The sequence below is a fragment of the Camelus bactrianus genome, chromosome 11, assembly GCF_048773025.1.
Source record: "Camelus bactrianus isolate YW-2024 breed Bactrian camel chromosome 11, ASM4877302v1, whole genome shotgun sequence".
NCBI classification, from domain to species: domain Eukaryota; kingdom Metazoa; phylum Chordata; class Mammalia; order Artiodactyla; family Camelidae; genus Camelus; species Camelus bactrianus.
The window spans coordinates 65,124,634-65,143,766 of record NC_133549.1 but is presented as its reverse complement, the minus strand read 5'-3'; the positions used below and the strand labels follow the sequence as shown (position 1 = coordinate 65,143,766).

Genomic DNA, 19,133 nt, shown 5'->3' with positions numbered 1-19,133 from the left:
TTTACTTTGGAATCTCATTGTCTTTAAAAAGCAGGAAGTCCTGCCATCCAACAACATGGATGAACCTGATGGGCATTATGCTAAGTAAAATATGTTAGACAGAGACAGATAAATATTGCACAGTAGCACCTGTATGTGGGATCTAAAAACAAACAAACAAACAAACAAAAAACAAACTTACTGAAACAGAGAGTAGAAAATATAATTGCCAGGGTCTGGGTGTGAGGGAAACAGGAAGAGGTTGGTAAAAAGGGTACAAACTTTCAGTTATAATTAAACAGAGCAGGACACTGTGCAGTCCTCTCTGGTACAAATCCTAAGTTTCCCATTCCTTGTTTGAGGAAAATAGGCTTCATTCAGGGGTCGGGGGCTCAAGTGGTAAAGCACCTGCTTAGCATGCACAGGGTCCTGGGTTCAATTCCCAGTACCTCCTCTAAAAACATAAACCTAATTGCCTCATTGCCCCTCCCCAAAAAAGACTTGCACAAAAGAAAATAGGCCTCATTCAGCCTCCTTGACCCTCCCTCAGTTCCAAAGGGCAGATTCAAACAGTTGCTAATCAGGGAAGGGAGGGAATGTAAAAATGAGGGAGGAATGAACAAGAAACAATGCATCCTTGCCGCAGGGTCCTGATTCCTCCTGAAGGAATATACATAATAATATCTTTAAGTTCTTAGGCAGGAACTAAGGCCCCCACCCAGATGGAGGATGGTAGCTGCAGGTGGAGCACAGGATACCTGGAACACCACCTTGTTGCCTCATCACCAACCAGTCAGAAGAAAGTCACACACCCTGCATCCCGCAACCCAAATTTTGACTATAAAAACTTCTCCCTGAAAACCGTTGGGGAGTTCAGGTTTTTCCAGCCTAAGCAACCTTGCTTGGCCCTGCAATGAACCTTTCTCTGCTCTAAACTCCAACATTTCAGTTTGTTTGGCCTCACTGTGTGTTGGGCACAGGAACTTTTGTTCAGTAACAATAAGATGAGGTCTGAGGTTCTAATGTATAATATGGTGACTATAGTTGATAACTCAGTATTGTACAATTGAAATTTGCTAAGAGAGAACTTAAATGTTCACAGTAAGAAAAAAAGTATGGAATGCGTATCTCCCTGAATAAATCTACTTTCACTTAAAAAAAGAAAAAAAAAGTGATAGACGTGTTAATTAACTCCATAAGGGGAGTGCTTTCACAATGTACTTTAAATATCTTACAAATCTATTTGTCAGTTATACCTCAAAAAATCAAAACAAAAAAACTAATAATTTAAAAATTAAAATAATGTAATCACTTAAAAATGTCAGACTGACAAAGAATAAGGATTGATAAAAACTAGAGGTGATAAACTTTTTGCTCTTGGTTCAATTTAATTTAATTAATTTATTTATTTTGATAGAGGTACTAGGAGATTGAACCCAGGACCTCATGCAAGGTAAACATGCACTCTATCACTGAGTGGCTTAAATTTACAGGGCAATAACTATCAAAAATTTTAAATTTATACCCAGAAGTACATTCTACTTTTGTTGACATTTTTCTGGAATATTTTTGCCCACCTTCTGAGTTTCAACTCACTTTGCTTTAAGAAGTGTCTCTTGTGGACAATATATAATTTAATTTAGATTTTGTTTCATTTATACAATCTGAGACATTTCTTTTAGATGGTGACTATATTTCATAAACATTGTAGCAATACTTTTTCAGCTAAATGGGTTATTATTCTTTTTTTTTCTCCATTAATTTCAGACTCTTTTAATTTTACTATTTGATTCCCTTTATGTCTTTAGATGGTATTCTTAAATTCATATTTCTCAATGTATTAAACTCACAATAGAAATCTACTTACTCTGACCCCAAATGAAGTACATAAAATGAATATGAAAAGAATGAAGCTGCAAATAAGTAATATAACACAATCTCATTTTTTATAAAATAATAAATGTTAGTGTAGTCATAGGAACATAAACCAAATGTATATTATTTGGTATGGGGATAGTTACCAGGGACTTTCATTTTCTCTATCATACATTTCTGTAATGTTTAATTAATTTCCATAATAAATCAAATAGTTTTATAGTAAACTTGATTATTTTATAATTAGAAAAAACAGTTTTTAAGCAAAAGAAAAAAATTATTTTAACTACATGCCCATCTCCCCCCTATGAATTTATCCTGTATAAATTCACCCTTAAGAACCATATCATTAAAGATGCATACAGGAATGATAAAACCTTATATAGAAGAGCAAAGAAATGATTACCCTAAGATCAGGAAAGAAATTTGGGTTGGGAGGATGATGAAATGGTAGAGGGACACACACAGATGGTTGCAGTATTGGCAATATTCTATTTCATAACCACTTGACTGGTGATTCAGTGTTCTTCTTGTAACAATTCAGAACTACACTAATGTCTTATATATGCTGTGTGTGTATATTTCAGAATTTTAAAAAAGGTTTTAAAAGCATAGAGCAAAAAAGTATTATAGTCGGGGGGGGGATTAGTTCAGTGGTAGAGTGCATGCTTAGCATGCATGAGGTCCTTGGTTCAATCCCCAGTACCTCCATCAAATAAATAAATAAATAAATAAATAAATAAATAAATAAATAAATAAATAAATAAATAAATAAATAAATAAATGTAGTATGATACCACTTTGTATATGTACTTATACAAACAAAAATGATCTGAAAGGATATAAGATAATTGTTAATACTGTCGGTCCAAGTGAGTTGGAGGGGGCTAATATTCGGAGGGGGCTAATATTCCACAACAAATATATTCACTACTAAAGAAAAAGATTCTTAGTAATGAGAGTCTAGTACGTCATCTGCTTGGACTCACATTATTTGAAATAAAACATCAGCACATGTGTTGCCACCACTGTTTCATGTATTTCATAGCGCTAATAAAATGCCACAGAAGAAAATAAAGGTATTACCAAAAAAAGTATTTAAAAAGTCCTTATAATCATACAGATGAGGGCACTGCATTTCCCTCTTCCTCTTAAGTATTTCTTTGACAATTAAAAAGAGACAAATTCAAATCTAGGACTCCATTACTTTTTAATTCCTCATAAACATCTTAAACATCATGGAATATAAATCCAATAAAGAAAAAGACAAGATTAAAGTCATAAGTCAGAAAGAAGGTTCTGAATTTCACAATTCCCAGAAGACTGGTATAATACAATAAAATAGGAAATCATGGAATTTTAATACCAAACACTGAATTTGGTTGTAAAACCTGACAGCTGCATATAAGGCTTTTAAGAAAAATAAGCAAAAATAGCACCAGAAAACGGTTTCCTGGTCTGTGAACACTGAGGGATTTCTGTTAAGACTGCATTTTTCTCACCCCTCTCTTAGGAATTACAAACTTACAACCTGACCCTAAATTACCTCTATTCTGCATCTCTCAGGAAAGCTGCCAGCTAGACTTTTGTGGCCTGTTCTTAAACCAGTTTGATGCTTGCTAACAAATGAGATGACAGCCGTGGAAACCAATAGGAGTTTTGAGAACATACGGCTCCAGGCTTGAAGAAACCTCAGCAGATGTTATCCGCTTGGACATTGATAATAAAGCAATTCCTACAAGGTCTCTTGGTGTTTTACTTGCAAAACTGATTCAAACAAATCAGCTTGCGGAAGAGCAATCAGAGGGACTAAAGCTGGATTATGGTAAACAAAGGACCCTTGCTGGGGTGAGCAGTACCTGGCTAGTAGAGATCAAATAATATCTAAGACATTTTAACTCTGCAACTAATTTAAAAGACACAACAAAGAGCGAATTTAGGGCCAGTAATAAATAAGACTAATGCTACAAGCTGCTCAAAGGGAAGAAAATTTCAGTGACATCCCAAAAGTACATTAAAATATAGTAATCATTTCACAATATATACCTATATCAAATCATTACATTGTACAACTTAAACTTACAATCTTATATGACTCAGTGAAGATGGAGAAAAAATAAATTTAAAAAAATGTTTCAATGAAAACAAAGTTTGATTTTTTTGTATAGTAAAATAAACACAAAATAAGAAAAATATTTATTGAAACTATTATATTGCTTCATGGAAATATCATGAAAATAAAGACAAGTATAGAATTCATCTGAAAAATATGCAGATATCTGGGGAAATAAATCCAAGGATGAAATTCTGAAGAAGTGGTGAAAAGGATTTTAAGTGGCAGTAGGCAATAAATCATAAAGCAGTGTACTTGGTACTAGAAAACACAACTACACTAGCAGATGCAATAATCTTTACACATCCCAAAAAGTCACCTTGAGTGAAATTTACATGTTTACATGTTTAGTTCTAAGAAGTGAGACTCCAGCTACAAAAAAATGGTGGAACCTGTCAGTTCTGGCATTTTTAGGTTATTTACATTGAAGTTCTATACACCTTACCCTTTGCCTGCTGTGCCAGCTGGGTTTCACTAATTATGGGACAGATATACCAGAGGCTAAACATGTTCTGATATAAAATCCTTACTACACAAGCTTAGTAGCTAAGTAAGTTATGAAGTGGCCATCTGTGTTTTCTCCTTAAGCTGCTGAGAGGATCTCAAGGTTAGACAAGATCTTCAAGGGCATGGCGTTCATCTAGTGATGCTAGGCATGAACCATCTCTGTATTACTTCTGGTAAGCAATCTATCAACCTTTGCTTAAGTATTTAAGTAACAAGAATCTACCTCCAAACAGTCCAGTGTGCTGTCTAGTCCCATCTCTCACCCATCAGTCCTACTTTTATCCTTCCAACATGACATGGCAAGTCCTCCTTAACCCTTCAGTTATCCATCAGTGATAGATTATAGTCCACAGAATAAAATATATAGTCGTGAGTCCAATATTGATATAATAAATAATTGAATGAATAAATAAGTGGGAGAAGAGGGACAGTACTTCCTTACAATAGAGTTCCCATTAATAGATGGAGAGGAACAGTAGAAATAGAAAATGACCACTTGGTAAGCACTATACTAATGATTGTTGGAGGCAAGGGTTATCTATGGATGCTAAAATTAGTGGGTTAAAACATCATAGTTTTACATATGTTATGGGCTTTTAAGGCACGTAATCAAAGCTAACTCAAATATGAGACCTGATGAGATATATTGAGAAGGGTACATTGCTTCTGTGGATTCTTATCAAAAATACACATCCCAAGTTTAATCATGAGGGAGCATCAAACAAACCCAGCCTGAGGGATATTCTACAAAATAACTGACCAGGATTCTTCAGAAGTATCAAAGTCTGTGGAGAGGGTATAGCTCAAGTGGTAGAGTGCATGCTTAGTATACACAAGGTCCTGGGTTCGATCCCCAGTACCTTCTCTAAAAATAAATAAATAAGGAAACATATTACCCCCCCCCCAAAAGCATCAATGCCATAAAACTGCAGGAAACATTGAGGAACTATTGCAGTTTGGAGAGTTAGGAGACATAACAACTAAATGTGACGAGGGATCCTAATTAAATTCTACACTAAAAAAAGGACATTAGTGGGGAAATCAGCCAAATCTGAAATAGGTCTTTAGAAATGGATGGTAGCATTGTGCCATGCTATTAGCCTGGTCTTGATCATGGTACTATGGTGACATAAGATGTTACCATTTGAGAATGTTGGGTAAAGGGCAAAAGGAAATTACTATTTGTGTAGTATTTTGATAAATAAAAAATGGTATATTAAAAAAAAGTCAAAAAATATACACCTATCAGCGGGGAGGGTATAGCTCAAGTGGTAGAGCGCATGCTTAGCATCACGAGGTCCTGGGTTCAATCCCCAGTACCTCCTCTAAAAATAAATAAATCTAACTACCTAACCCCTGCTGCCAAAATAAAAATAATTACAAAATACAATAATAAATAAATAATAAAATATTTTAAAATATATATACCTATCATATAGCCTAGAGTCCATTTCTCTTCCCCAAAGACCCCTTTTCCCTCTTAAGGCTTAACTGGAACTTTTACACTGAGGGAAGGGTTTTCACAATGTTCACTGTGCTAATTGCTGTTTTTTAATCATAATGTTAGAGTTTGTGTTTTTTAAATTTTAATTAGAAATGTATTTAAAACAAAAAAAAAACAGGAAAAATTTTAGGACAAAAACCAAAAAATTAAACAAAAACAGAAAAAATAAAAAACAAAAAAAGAAATTTATTCGATTTTATTACATTCTCATCACAGAAAACAAACAGACAAAACTCAACAGACATAAACAAGAAAAACCAGAGGAAAGACTCCAAATTATCTACTCAGGGAAAACTAGTATGCAGTCTTCCAGATTCCTTTTCATGTATATAAATATATTTGATGCACTATATTTTTAAAAATGAAAATGAGATCTATACCATATGTCATTTTTCAACCTAATTTATTTCATTCAAAACACTGTTAAAGCTGTATTTCTATCATTAATCTGAAGTAGGCGTGCATACTTTCAAGTCTATCCAAACTGCTCTCCAGAAAGATAGTACCAATTTATTTTCTCATGGATTGCCAAGATTGTCCCATTTTAACTCAAATTTTCCATATTTGCTAATCATGTTCTTCTCTTTCTCCAAATTCATATGGCCAAAAAAAAAAGGTATCTTATAATAATACATGTTTTCAAATTATTATAGAGGCTGACCATTTAAAAATTATTCCTTGGACATTTATATTTCTTCTTTTGTGAAGTTGACCTTTAGTAAGTTTCTCCCCTTATTTTAAAAAAATTTTCAAAATTTTTAATAGAGGTACTGGGGATTGACCCGAAGACCTTGTGTATGTTAAGCACGTATCTACCACTGAGCTATATCCACCCCTCCCCATTTTCTCCTTTATTTTAAACTTTCAGGCACCTCTTTCATTCTCCAGGACACCATAAACATCACTCATGGTATTTAGGTGCTCTTATTTCCAACTACTGTCAGTTTTATCTGTGGTAATTTACCTTAATTGGAAACCTGAGCTCTTTTTAAGATCAACCATGAGGTTTTTAATGTTATCATTGAACATCCTGCACTTCAATCCCTCTTCTCTATCTATTTATGCTTTAATCTAAAGATTAAAGGCAAATTTCAAAACTACAAGATACATAATGTTTCCTGTATACAGTTACCAAAATTCAACATAAACCCTTAGAATTAAAAAAAAAAACCCTCACCTCACTTTTAACCTTATTCTTCTTCATATTGTTATTACAGTCTCAATATTATATGACATATGCATAGATTACATTTTTAAAAATCTGTGTTCAGTCAAATATATTTACTTAAGCAATCATGACAAAAAACTCAAAGCTAATTAATTCTCCTGAACAATGTTTTCCAGAAAATGTTATTATAATTTGATAATGCTACCATTTTAGATAATATATAGAATATTACTCAAAAATAAATTAAAGTAGTTGTTATAGAGACATTTAATGGGTAAAAATTAACAAGAACATAGCTATCACTAGAGTGACTAAATGAAAAAAGTGCCACATCAAATTTTGAAGATGTGGAGTAACTAACATTTTCATAATTCAGTGGAAGATCCTTAAAAAATTAAACATATACCTACCCTAAGACTCAGCAATTCAACTAAATTAAAATATATGTCCACACCAAGAAAAACCCTTGTATAAGAACGTTTATAGCAGTTTTATTCATAGTAGCCAAAAACTAGAAACAATACAAATGTTCACCAATGAAAGAATGGATAAACAAAGTGTGATATATTCTTACAGTAGAATACTACTTAGCAATAAAAAGGAACAGATGACGGATACATGCAATAACATGAATGAAGCTCAAAAATGTCATAATAAGTTCCAAAACAATTCAATGGGGAGAGACAAGTACTTTCAACAAATGGTGTTGGGACAACTGGATATCCACATGTAACAGAATGAAGTGGGACCCTACATCACACCATATATGAAAAGTCAAATAACCCAATTAGAAAAGGAATACATACTAATAAAAATGAAGACAGACAAATAGCCAATAGGCACATGAAGGGATGCTTACTATCATTAATCATCTAAGATATCACTTCGACCACCCACCAGGAAGGCTAAAATAAAGACAATAACAAGTGTTGGCCAGAATGCAGGAAATTGGATCTCTTATACACTAGCAGTTTCTCTAAATAGAGTTAGCATATGGCCCAGTAATTCCACTCTTAGGTGTCTACCCAAAAGAAACGAAAACATATGCCCACACAAAAACTTGCTATGAATGACCATAGCAGCATATTCATGAGAGCCAAAAAGAGGAAACAACCCAAATGGCCATCAAATGGTAACTGAGTGAATAAAATGTGCTGTATACCTACATTGGAGTATTATGAAAAAAAGAAGGAAAGAAAGGGAATACTAATACACACTACAACAAGGATGAACCTAGAAAACATTAGGCTAAATGAAAGAAACCAGTTACAAAGTATCATGTATGGTATGATTCTATTTCTATGAAATGTTTAGAATAGATTGTAAATCCAAAGAATAGAAAGTAAATTACTGATTGTTTAGGGCTGGAGTAGATAAAGGGCATGCGGATGTGATACTAAAGGGAACAGTCACTTTGAGAGAGAATGAAAACATTCCAAAATTGTAGTAATCCACTCACAACTATACTAAAAGCCATTGAATTGTACACTTTCAATGAGTGAATAGGGGGGTATATGAATTGTATCTCAATAAGGCTGTTCAAAAAAAGAAAACCAAAAAAACTAAGGATGTTCAAATCCATCTATCTAGCTAGGCCTGAGTCCAAGAAGCCAGATACCCATCCCCAGAAAAAAGAAAGAAAAAAGTATGTTCTATATAATTCCACATGTAAAAAGTTATAGGAAAGGCAAAACTAACCTGTGGTGATAGAAATCAGATCCGTAGTCACTGCAAGGGGAGCAGACTGACTACAAAGAGGCACAGAGAACTTGCTGGGATGACAGAAGTGACTGGTGTCTTTCTATGCATTCATCAAAACTGGTTTAATATATACTTAAGACCTTGATATTTCACTGTATATAAAGTATATTTCAAAAAATACGGCCATTATTTAAAAAGAATGAGTTGATATTGTATACATACTCAATATACCGGTAACTATGAACACCCACAAAACTATCAAGAGGATATATACCTCTCAGATTGGAGAGAAAGGAAGATGAAAGGGAGAGACAATGAGAACTTTTTTCTTTCCTTTATACATTTCTGTTTCAATTTCTTTCAAGATTATTCTTTTTTGTAATTTAAAACTATTTTAAAATAATTTCATTGCAGTTCCTTTTAAATCATACTCATGTTTGCATTTTCTTCCTCAACAAAATTTTGACTACACTTTGATGTTTCCCTCAGATCATTAATTGTACTTAGGACTGGAGTATACTTCTGTTGCTATGCTGATACTCTATAAACTTCACCCGGAGTTAAGTGTGTGAGTTTTGTTACTTATATACACCCTGAAAAATGTTTCCCTATCTGGAAACAAATCTTTTTTTGTTTCTTTAATGCTACTTTGTCCTAGACTGAGGGAGTAGGCTGTCACTGGTTGATTGGTTATCTTCTAGTTTTATTTGTCTCCATTGAGTTCCTCTGAGTTAGGCTTTCTCTTGTGTTGAGTTCTTGGTCAGATAGGGTTGTGTGGAAGATAAGAGTGAAAAGAAAGGCCCAGATAAAGAAGGAATGAAGTCTAAATCACATTCCCTTAGAATTCTATGCCTAGTTAGCCTCATCATCCTCATATTTGCATTTTTTCAACATCCCAACTACATTAATACCCACAGTGTAACATACAGTGACCTGAGTCCAACTTTCTCAGCCACAATTAACCATTTGGCTACATTGTGCAATAGGACATTAAATAGTCATAGGCATTTTTCATTATTACTTAAGTTTTGTTCATTTAATCTTTAAAACTTAAAACGTGTCATTTCTATGCCCAAAGGGAAGTCAAGATGCCTTAAAGGTAACAGAATACAAAATAGAATGTTTAGATTAAAATGGACTCCATCATCATTATATCAGACCAGAATCACAAATGAATATTAAAAACCAATGAGAAGTAACAAAATACTTGCACAGTCTTAAAGTATTTTCCCAAGAGATATTAACTACAAAAGGAAAAAGAGTAACTCAGGAAAAGCCTGAGGATACCAACTTAAACAAGTGATCAATGTTAAGATCGCAGTAATGAAACAAACTGACATCATATGCCTCCAGATATGATTCACTGAAAAAACCCAGAAACTCACTTCTGTGGCATTATTGTTAAAAATGCATAACCTCAATCTAATCAAGAGCAAACATGAAATACATCCAAATTAAGGAACATTCTAACTGACCTCTCTGAAAACATCAGATTGACCAGACTAAAGAGACAGAACCGAATGCAATTCATGATCTGAGATTACCTTTTGATACATTATTAAGAACAATTGGTGAATTCTGGTCAGTACATTAGATAACAATAGTATTGTATTAATGTTGATTTCCTGATTTTGATCACTGCACTATAGTTATGTAAGAAATCCTCATTTTTTAGAAAATATACACTTTAGTACTTATGGGTAAAGAGACCTCATGTCTGAAATTATTCAAGGAATTCAAGGGGAAAAATCTATATATGTGGAAAGAGATAAAGCAAGTAAGATAAAATGTTAACATTCAAAAAAAAAAAAAGTTTCTTCCATATGGCACAGGGAACTATATTCAGTATCTTGTAATAACCTTTAATGAAAAAGAATATGAAAATGAATATATGTATGTATATGCATGACTGAGACATTGTGCTGTATACCAGAAATTGACACATTGTAGCTGACTGTACTTCAATTAAAAAAAAAAGTTAACATTTGGATAAACTGGGTGTATGAGAATACTTTGTACTACTCTTACAGCTTTTCTGTTGTTTGAAATTATGTCCAAAAGTTTTCTAATTTTTTTTAAAGTCAACAGGGATGAAGTAGAAAGACAAGGTGCTTTCTTATTTCAGAGTTGAGCATATTACACTCCTTAACCAATGAATCTGACTGAGTTTCCTGATTGAAAAGTCAAAATACAAAACCACATTGTTAATACTGTCTTTTTTTTTTTCTGACTATGGGCAGGACATAAATTAATCTTCGCAGATAATTATTCACTAGAAATTATACTAAGCAGAGGTTAGCCTGTCCCATCTGTAACTATAGTATGTGATAACGCATAGAATCTTAGGATACGTGGCCCAGGTAACTCAGCTTTCTGATGGTCCTAACTTGTTTTAATGAAGTGATCAAATATCAGAGGCTTTAAATAAACCCTGGACAGCTGGATTAAATTTCTGATGAAATGTTCTAACCTGCAGTGCAGTATTTTATACTGTCCATTAAATGAGGGGGTAAATTAGACTTCATGGGTGGAGTAACAAAAATCAACATTTTAAAATAGCTTCTATTTATTTTAATCAGCAAATAATGTTCATATTTTTATAAAAAGGTTCATCAATATCCTTACAGTTCAGGCCAATAATATTTCTGTAAGTGCTTCCCGATAGCTCTATAAAGACCACTACTTCATTTTTTTCATTTCTTTATTTTAGTGAACCAATAATTAAAGCATCCTTTTCTCTTTCATTCCCTGTGATCACCAGGTATAGATGCAGCAGATCGATTTAATCTCTGAGTTTAGCCAGTTACGTTCATTTTTCTTCAATCTGCTACTCTCCTCTAATTAGGAATTTAGGATCCAATCCAGGAAGCATTGGACAGTCTCCAACAAAGACCCCAACATCTAAATGTAGATTGGACAGCCTACCTGAAACCTGATTATTAATGGTCAGTTACCCAGATTGCTTGATCTTCAAACCAAAAGATTTTATAAAAATTAAAGAGTAGTATTCAAAATCACCAATCAAGATACATGCACACAAAAAGATGGGAAGACCAGAAAAAAGGAGATCAAAGAGACAAGAAAACCAAATCCAAGACATGATCTAAGATTAGATGCTAGGTCAGAAAGGAAAAAAGCTAAAAAGGATTTTTTTTTTTTTTGAGGGTACAGGAGAGAACAATTGAAAAGACTTTTAAATGGACAGTATCTTATATTAGACTGAATCAATTTTAAACATCTTCAGTGTGATAATTGTGGTTAAGGACAGGTATACTGAAGTATTTACAGGTAAAATGTCACATAGCCTTACAAGAAAAAGTATATTAAAAAGAATATTGATGTATATTCTATTATTCTTTCAACTTTTCTGAAGCCTTGATTTTTTCAAATAAAATTTAGAGAAAAATAAACCAACATAAAATTAAAATCAATGTATTAGACATATATCCTGATTTCCATAGGGGGATTCATTATTGATACTATTCAAGACTGCCCTGATGATTTCAGAAAGTACAGTATCCCTTATATACCTAGATGCCAATGTAGTATTTCCACAGTTCAGACCTAACTGACTAAAGTTAGGCTGTGAAGTGCATTAATTTAATCATCCATTAAACTGATGTTTATTGAGTTGTAGGCACAAGATAATATAATAATAATATAAAAATTAATATAAGACATTGTCCAGAACATAAAGTTGAATGCTGCTCTAAACTTAAAAGGTTTGCATTCTAGTTTAAACAATAATAAAAGCAACTGAAAATCTAAACATATTAACATTCTACAAAGACTTTATTTTATATTAACAATCATAACAAAAGCAATAATGATGATAATATCTATCATTTGTTGACCATCCAGTCTTTATGGGATAAAATCAGTAAATTTAAAATTATATAATCTGTTAAACAACCTTGTGGATTGGTTATTGTTCCCATTTTACAGATAATGAAAATAGTTCTCAGAAAGTTCAATTAAGTTTCCCCAGGTTGGGCACCTTCCTCTGGGTACTACTGATACCACAAAAAGACACAAAGTTAAAATTAAAAAATTAAAAGTAATCAAAAGCACTCAATACCTATAAAATCAGAATTTAAATACTCAGAAAATTTCAGATTTTTAAAAATATTTTTTCAGAGACATTATATTTAAAACAACATTAAATTTATTTCAGGAAGTGGAATACAGTTACTAGGATTTTTTTGCTCTTCTAAAGTAGAAGGAATGTGCAAGATATTAAGTAAAAACATTTCTATGAAAAAAATATCTTCAGATAATTAAGATAAATTTTGTGATAATTTAATGAGGGCTTTCTTATGTGATTCTTATCTGGAAGAAATCATGCTTAAGGAACAGAACTTGCAAACATCACTATAATTTGTATCCTGTTTCAAATGTGTTAGTCCCAGTCCACCTTTCCCTTTGCAATTGAGTTCTATAATTCAAACTAACCATCAACTGTGAGATCATTTTTTATGTTGATGGTATTCTAGTCTTTATTATGGAATTATTGATTCTATAAAAGATAGACATATAAATAAAAGGGAAAAGGGAGAAACTTAATATTTTCAAGGTTTAAAATCTTCCTTCTGATATTCCTTATTACAAAAAGCAGACATGATATTTTTAAAAGGAAATAAAAGGCTTTTTAGAATATAGCTTTATATTTCTCAAGTATATGTATTGCTTTATGTTTCGCAAGTGACCATATTGCTAAGAAAATACACATTCTCTGAAAGGTTCACTTAATATTTTTAATAACTTAAATTATACCTTAGACATAATAAATCACTAATTGAGAAATGTCAAGCTATCCTAAGCAATGTGCATGTATTAAATAGTTCACTAAGCAATGTGCATGTATTAAATAGTTCACTTAACTCTATAACAATTTTATGATCCTATTGTGTATTTGTGTATACTATATTTAAAATTAAACACATAATATAATGCTTAAAATTTTAAAAAGTAGTTACTTAAAAATATCTAGGTTCCTAAAATAAGTTTATTGTTTAACATCTGGTTCCCTAGAACCATGAAAAGAACCCATATTTAATCAAATTCATATGATATCACTAAATTTTAAACATAGTTAATAAAACTGCAGCATCCCTTCCTTCAAAAATTTTCATAAGTCCTGTTTTCAGTTTTAAAAGGACTAAAACAATTAGTATTCAAAACTATGAGGGGGCAGGGTATAGCTCAGTGGTAGAGCACATGCTTAACATGCATGAGGTCCTGGGTTCAATTCCTGGCATCTCCTTTGGAATAAATAAACCAATTAACAATTCAATGAATAAATATGTAATCACCCCCCAAAAAATTAAAAATAAAATTTAAGAAAAATGATGAAGTATCAAAACAGGTTAAAGAATGGCACTATAATCTTCCTTCTCTTGACTAGGCCACTAAGGTGGGTAAATCTTGCCATCAAAACTTTAAAAACACTATTTATATAACACATTTTGAACAATGAAAGGCATCCCATTATTAAATTAATTATAACTTGAAAATGAATTAAGGTACTAAGGTTTTAACAAAAATTTAATTAACAGCATTTATTTGGCTCTTTTTACTTGACTATTAAGCATATATTCCAATCAGTATATAGAGAGCTATATAGTAAGGAAGGCAGGCCTCAGAAAACAGTGTGAATCTAGCACTATCAAAAACACAAACATATTATCAGATGAGCATAAGGATTCAAGACACAAGGCATATGTTCTTTTCTGAGCTAGGAAGAATTCAACAGACTTTTTTTGTAGCCTGAATGAAATTTTCTTCAAGCCCATTCACCCCACTTGGCTTCTATTCACTCTGATTCTCCATTTGGGATCATTCCTAGAAATTACAAAATGGACATGAGTCTTGAATCACTGGGAATGTTCGTGTTCCAATGATAAATGAATGACTTGACTGTGTGAGAGCTGGCTTAGTGAGAACTCAGCCCTGAAATCAGTCTCATCATCCCTGGGCTAAACGCTTATTCCAATCTCTGGGTATGCACGCAGAAGCCCCATGTGTGCCTTTGAGCGTGTGAATAAACACTGATGGAGAGCACACATCTTTGATAGTTTTTGCCAGCTTATGACGTAAGGAGGAAAATAAAGACCGTGTATTGAATTATATATCTTAAATTATTAAATTTTGTATGACTGTCGTATATCCTGAGATTATCTTCTTTCAGTGTATATGTTTTGTTTTGTTTTAAAGCTAGTATCCCTTCTTGGAGACTCTCATCAGCCATTCTGAATTTTTTCCTCTACTGGTCTGTTATATTCAGAAGTCTAGGTATCCTTGTCTGGGACTATGAAAGACTATCAAAACAGCACTTTTTTTTTCCCTCAACAACCAGCAGGCTCAGTATTTGATGTCACTAAGATCTGTAACATGTTGCTGTTATAAATCATGGAATGTTACTTTATAACCAGAGTTAAGAAAAGTTTATCATTTTACCAATGATTTTTTTTTAACTAACTGAAACAAAGTTGTAGATAAGTGTGCAGAGAAAAAAAAAATCTTTAGTAACCCTGTTATCTTACATTTCTTGTAGCTTAATGAGTTTTTAAGAGAAACAAGATAACTCAACTGTATCTAATTTGGTACTTTTAAACCCTCACTAGTATATGCAACAAGTTACAAATGAAGGCAACAGTTCTCAGATACCAAGTAATTTTCCCTACAGGGTGTTTTTTCTCTGTCTTGGCACCCTTGTTTCCTTCAAAGCATATACCACAATTTGTAATTTATTCATTTATTTATCTTTATTTATTTATTTATTTAGCCTGCCTTTCCTCATCAACATTTAACCTCTTTGAGGGCAGACATCATTTTGGTCTTATACACCATTGTGGCTCCAGCATTTAGTATGAGCTAAAAAAAAAAAAAAATTATTGAATGTTAATAATACTCTTGGGTCAAGAAAGAACACTTATTGATCATTTCCTGTGTGTGCTAGGCAATGATGGCACTAAATATTTTGAACAGCACTGTCATGTAAATCAAGAACACACATGAATGTGATTCATTTATTATTTGATTCTCCTTTTAAAACATGTTTCAAAAAGACTTATCAGTATAGCTATAAGCCAATATCTTGTCCTTCTCTCCTAGTGAGGTAAGTCTTAATTCTCCCATCACCCCACCACCACCACCACCACCATCACTTCTTGTTCTCCTTATCAGCATTATCAAGGAAGGAAGGAAACAGTGAAGAAAGCAGGGCTGCCAGCACAGAAGCTAGCAGGAAGATCAATTCATTTTCATTTTTGTCTTTTCTATATCAGCTGTAGACAGTTTCCTGGTTTAATATCCACTGATATTTCTTTATATTTCTTCACCCAGTTATTCCAAATACTATCTTGATATTTTATAACCAAATTGCTAGAAAATTTCCCTTACCAGACAAAAAATTACAGAATGTATAAATGTAGTCCCCTCTCAGGGGATACTCACACTTTTTGAAAGCAGCAGGAAACTGGAGGGCAGGCAGAGGATTTATTTCCATAGCCACCTCCCCATGACTTTCTCTTTGCAGAAAGATCCTTTTACCAAAGGCCACAACAAAAGCCCTTGCTCTTCAGATTAATTACAACTATTTTACCAGAGTTCCTGCCCCCACACCCTTGCCCCTTCAGGCCTAGGAGTGGCAATATCTCTCTGCTGTCATTAGCCCTGGGATGCTTTGTAATCCTCAGTTTTCTGAACCCTGCCCACACCCTTTAAACCATCCCTTTATTAAAGTCTCCCCAATGCTCTCAATTGACTGTGCAATCTGATTTTTCTGTAAGGACAACAACTGACAACCTAACTGACATGATACTGCCTTAAAGTTGAATTTCTCTAAGGGAATACATCCTCTTACTCCAAATCACAAAGTGCTAATTATTTACATAAATGTTTTTACCAAGGGGAGTTGGAAACCATGCCACTCATACATCCAGGTTCCTGATTCAAGAACTGAAATTACCTCACACCTTTACCTTACTCAAGAGTCAAGAAAACAACTATAACAGCTAAGATATCATCTATATATGAAAATAACTCTAGTGACCATCAATAGGGCTTGAGTAGGAACCTGTTCCTTGAGCACCAGTCAGGGCAGAAGTTTGTGCTGAGCACCCCACTCCCACCCCCAACATTTGATACCCATTCTGGCCATTAGAGTGCTTTGGACAAAAACTATCATTTCAGCTAGAGAAAAATGCTCTCTCTAATCAGTGATTTAAGATCACTATTTATAGTTTTAAATTTTGAATTATAAAATTGAGTGAACAAAGGCTATAGGTATAGATAACAGATTGTTTAAAGATGAGAGGTGTGAGACACACCAGGCAATCTCAGCCCCACAACTGGATTCAGTATTTAGTTAGCAGGTTCAGAGTAGGATGAGACAAGCTTCAATTCTATTCCCAGTTTCCTTCATCAGACCCTTCATCTATCCAACTACTTCCTAATAGACCATAACGATGAAAACCAGTCAGTATACCTATAGGTAGCATGCACCCTGGCAAAGAGCAAGGGACCCAGCAGATCTGAAGATCTAAGAGGACAGAGTCAAAGGAAGCTGAGTGGAACTCCGGCACAGTACCAAAAGAGAATTATGCAAGGATATCGAGTTGTAACCTGCAGATTCCCATCATTGATCCCTCGGGTAGTAGTCAGCTGGAATGTTAAGTCCTCACCCATAAAACCCTAAGTGGAAAGTTTTACTTTTCCTCCACCCTCCAATAATCCACAATACAAAATGTGGATTTAGTTTTCTTAACATCTCCTTCAGGGTTATATAATATTCTACATTTGCTCTAACTGTAGTTTACACACATCAGCCTAAAATCTAAAAGTATTTTAGCATTTCTACTGGAGACCAGAGACACAAAGCTTTCTGAGAAAAACAAAAAATATTATGCCCAATGGGAAATTAAAGAAAACATTTTAAAATGCCCACATCAGAAAAAAAAAAGTTAATTTTTTTTTTCCTCTTAGAGCACTTCCCTACTCTTGTACAACAACTGAGAACTACAGAGGAAAGTGAGCAACAATTTAGTTCTGTTTGTTGTGGCACATGAAATTTAGTCACCCACAGGCACTTTTTTTGTTTGTTCTTTAAGTCAGAGTCCATTGCCATAATTCAAAAAAGCAACACACAGTATATTTACTTCTGAAATTTATTTCAGGTGACAGGACACCCACAGACTAACAAAATAAACAGAATTAAATAGTATTCCCAAAGCCCAATTCTACTTCCTAGCAAAGGTAGGTGATGACACCAAGCTTAGTCCATAGTTTGGCCATGCATTCTCCATCCATTTCTTCTATGTGCATTCCCACCCCCTACAAATTTGAGAGCCATTTATTACAGCAGGACTAAAGCTATTTCTCCCTTGAAGGTTTTAAGGCAAAACATCTGAGATAGACATACCCAATACAGAAAATGTAAAAAGAGATTAAGAAATAGAATCAGGGCTTTTAATGATATTCTGCTATAATTGGGGGAGGAAAAGGGAGTAAAAGTGGGTGGGTAGATCAATATGCAAAATAAAAAGAGAGAAGGGTTTAATTTACCTTGAAAATAACCAGTATTCTATTTGTCCAGACCCAGGGAGAATTTGTGCCAAGCAATTTCATTCATTTTACAGTGTCTAGCACACTGATGACTGTGGTAAATATTAAATAAATACTTGTTGGTTGATGAAAACTGTACATGGCAATGCTGTGTACACACAGGAAACAGAAACTCAAAGTGGTCAGACAAATTAGAAAGCAAAGCAAGCTTTGATTCTCCATGTCAATAGCATTTTCAAGGTACACAACTGGGGAAACAAATGAGATTTTAAAATATGCCAAATCCACAGTTCAGACATGTTGTTCCTCTTTGAGTGCTACAACTTTATTTGCAAAAGAAAAGCTGGGATTAGATTAAAATATTTTAAATTATATATACACAGCATAATTTTAAAAACTAGTGGTTTTACTGCTTAATATGTCTCCTTGAATAAAAAGATTGCTTGCTCAGGTGCCTTACATGCATAGTAGCAATACACCACTTGAAACCTTTAACACATAAGCACCTATTTGCTAGACTAAAGCTAGCCTTGAACTTTTAGTAATGGTATATGCTTTTAAATTAACCTTTCTAAATACTGTATAAAGCTCATAACCTGGACTGCTGGCTTATAACTGAATTAGGTAACTACTACATACTCATTAAGCCAACTCCTGAAAATAAAGAAAACATACACATTCCTACAGCTCCATGAATGCTAGAATTAAAGATGCTATAATGA

General features: G+C 33.5%; 1 protein-coding gene across 7 annotated transcripts in view; it reads right to left on the bottom strand.

The window, feature by feature from the left end:
* The window catches only part of TET1 (tet methylcytosine dioxygenase 1), a 116,624-nt gene that overhangs the window by 65,221 nt on the left and 32,270 nt on the right, over positions 1–19,133 (bottom strand). The window lies entirely within an intron of this gene.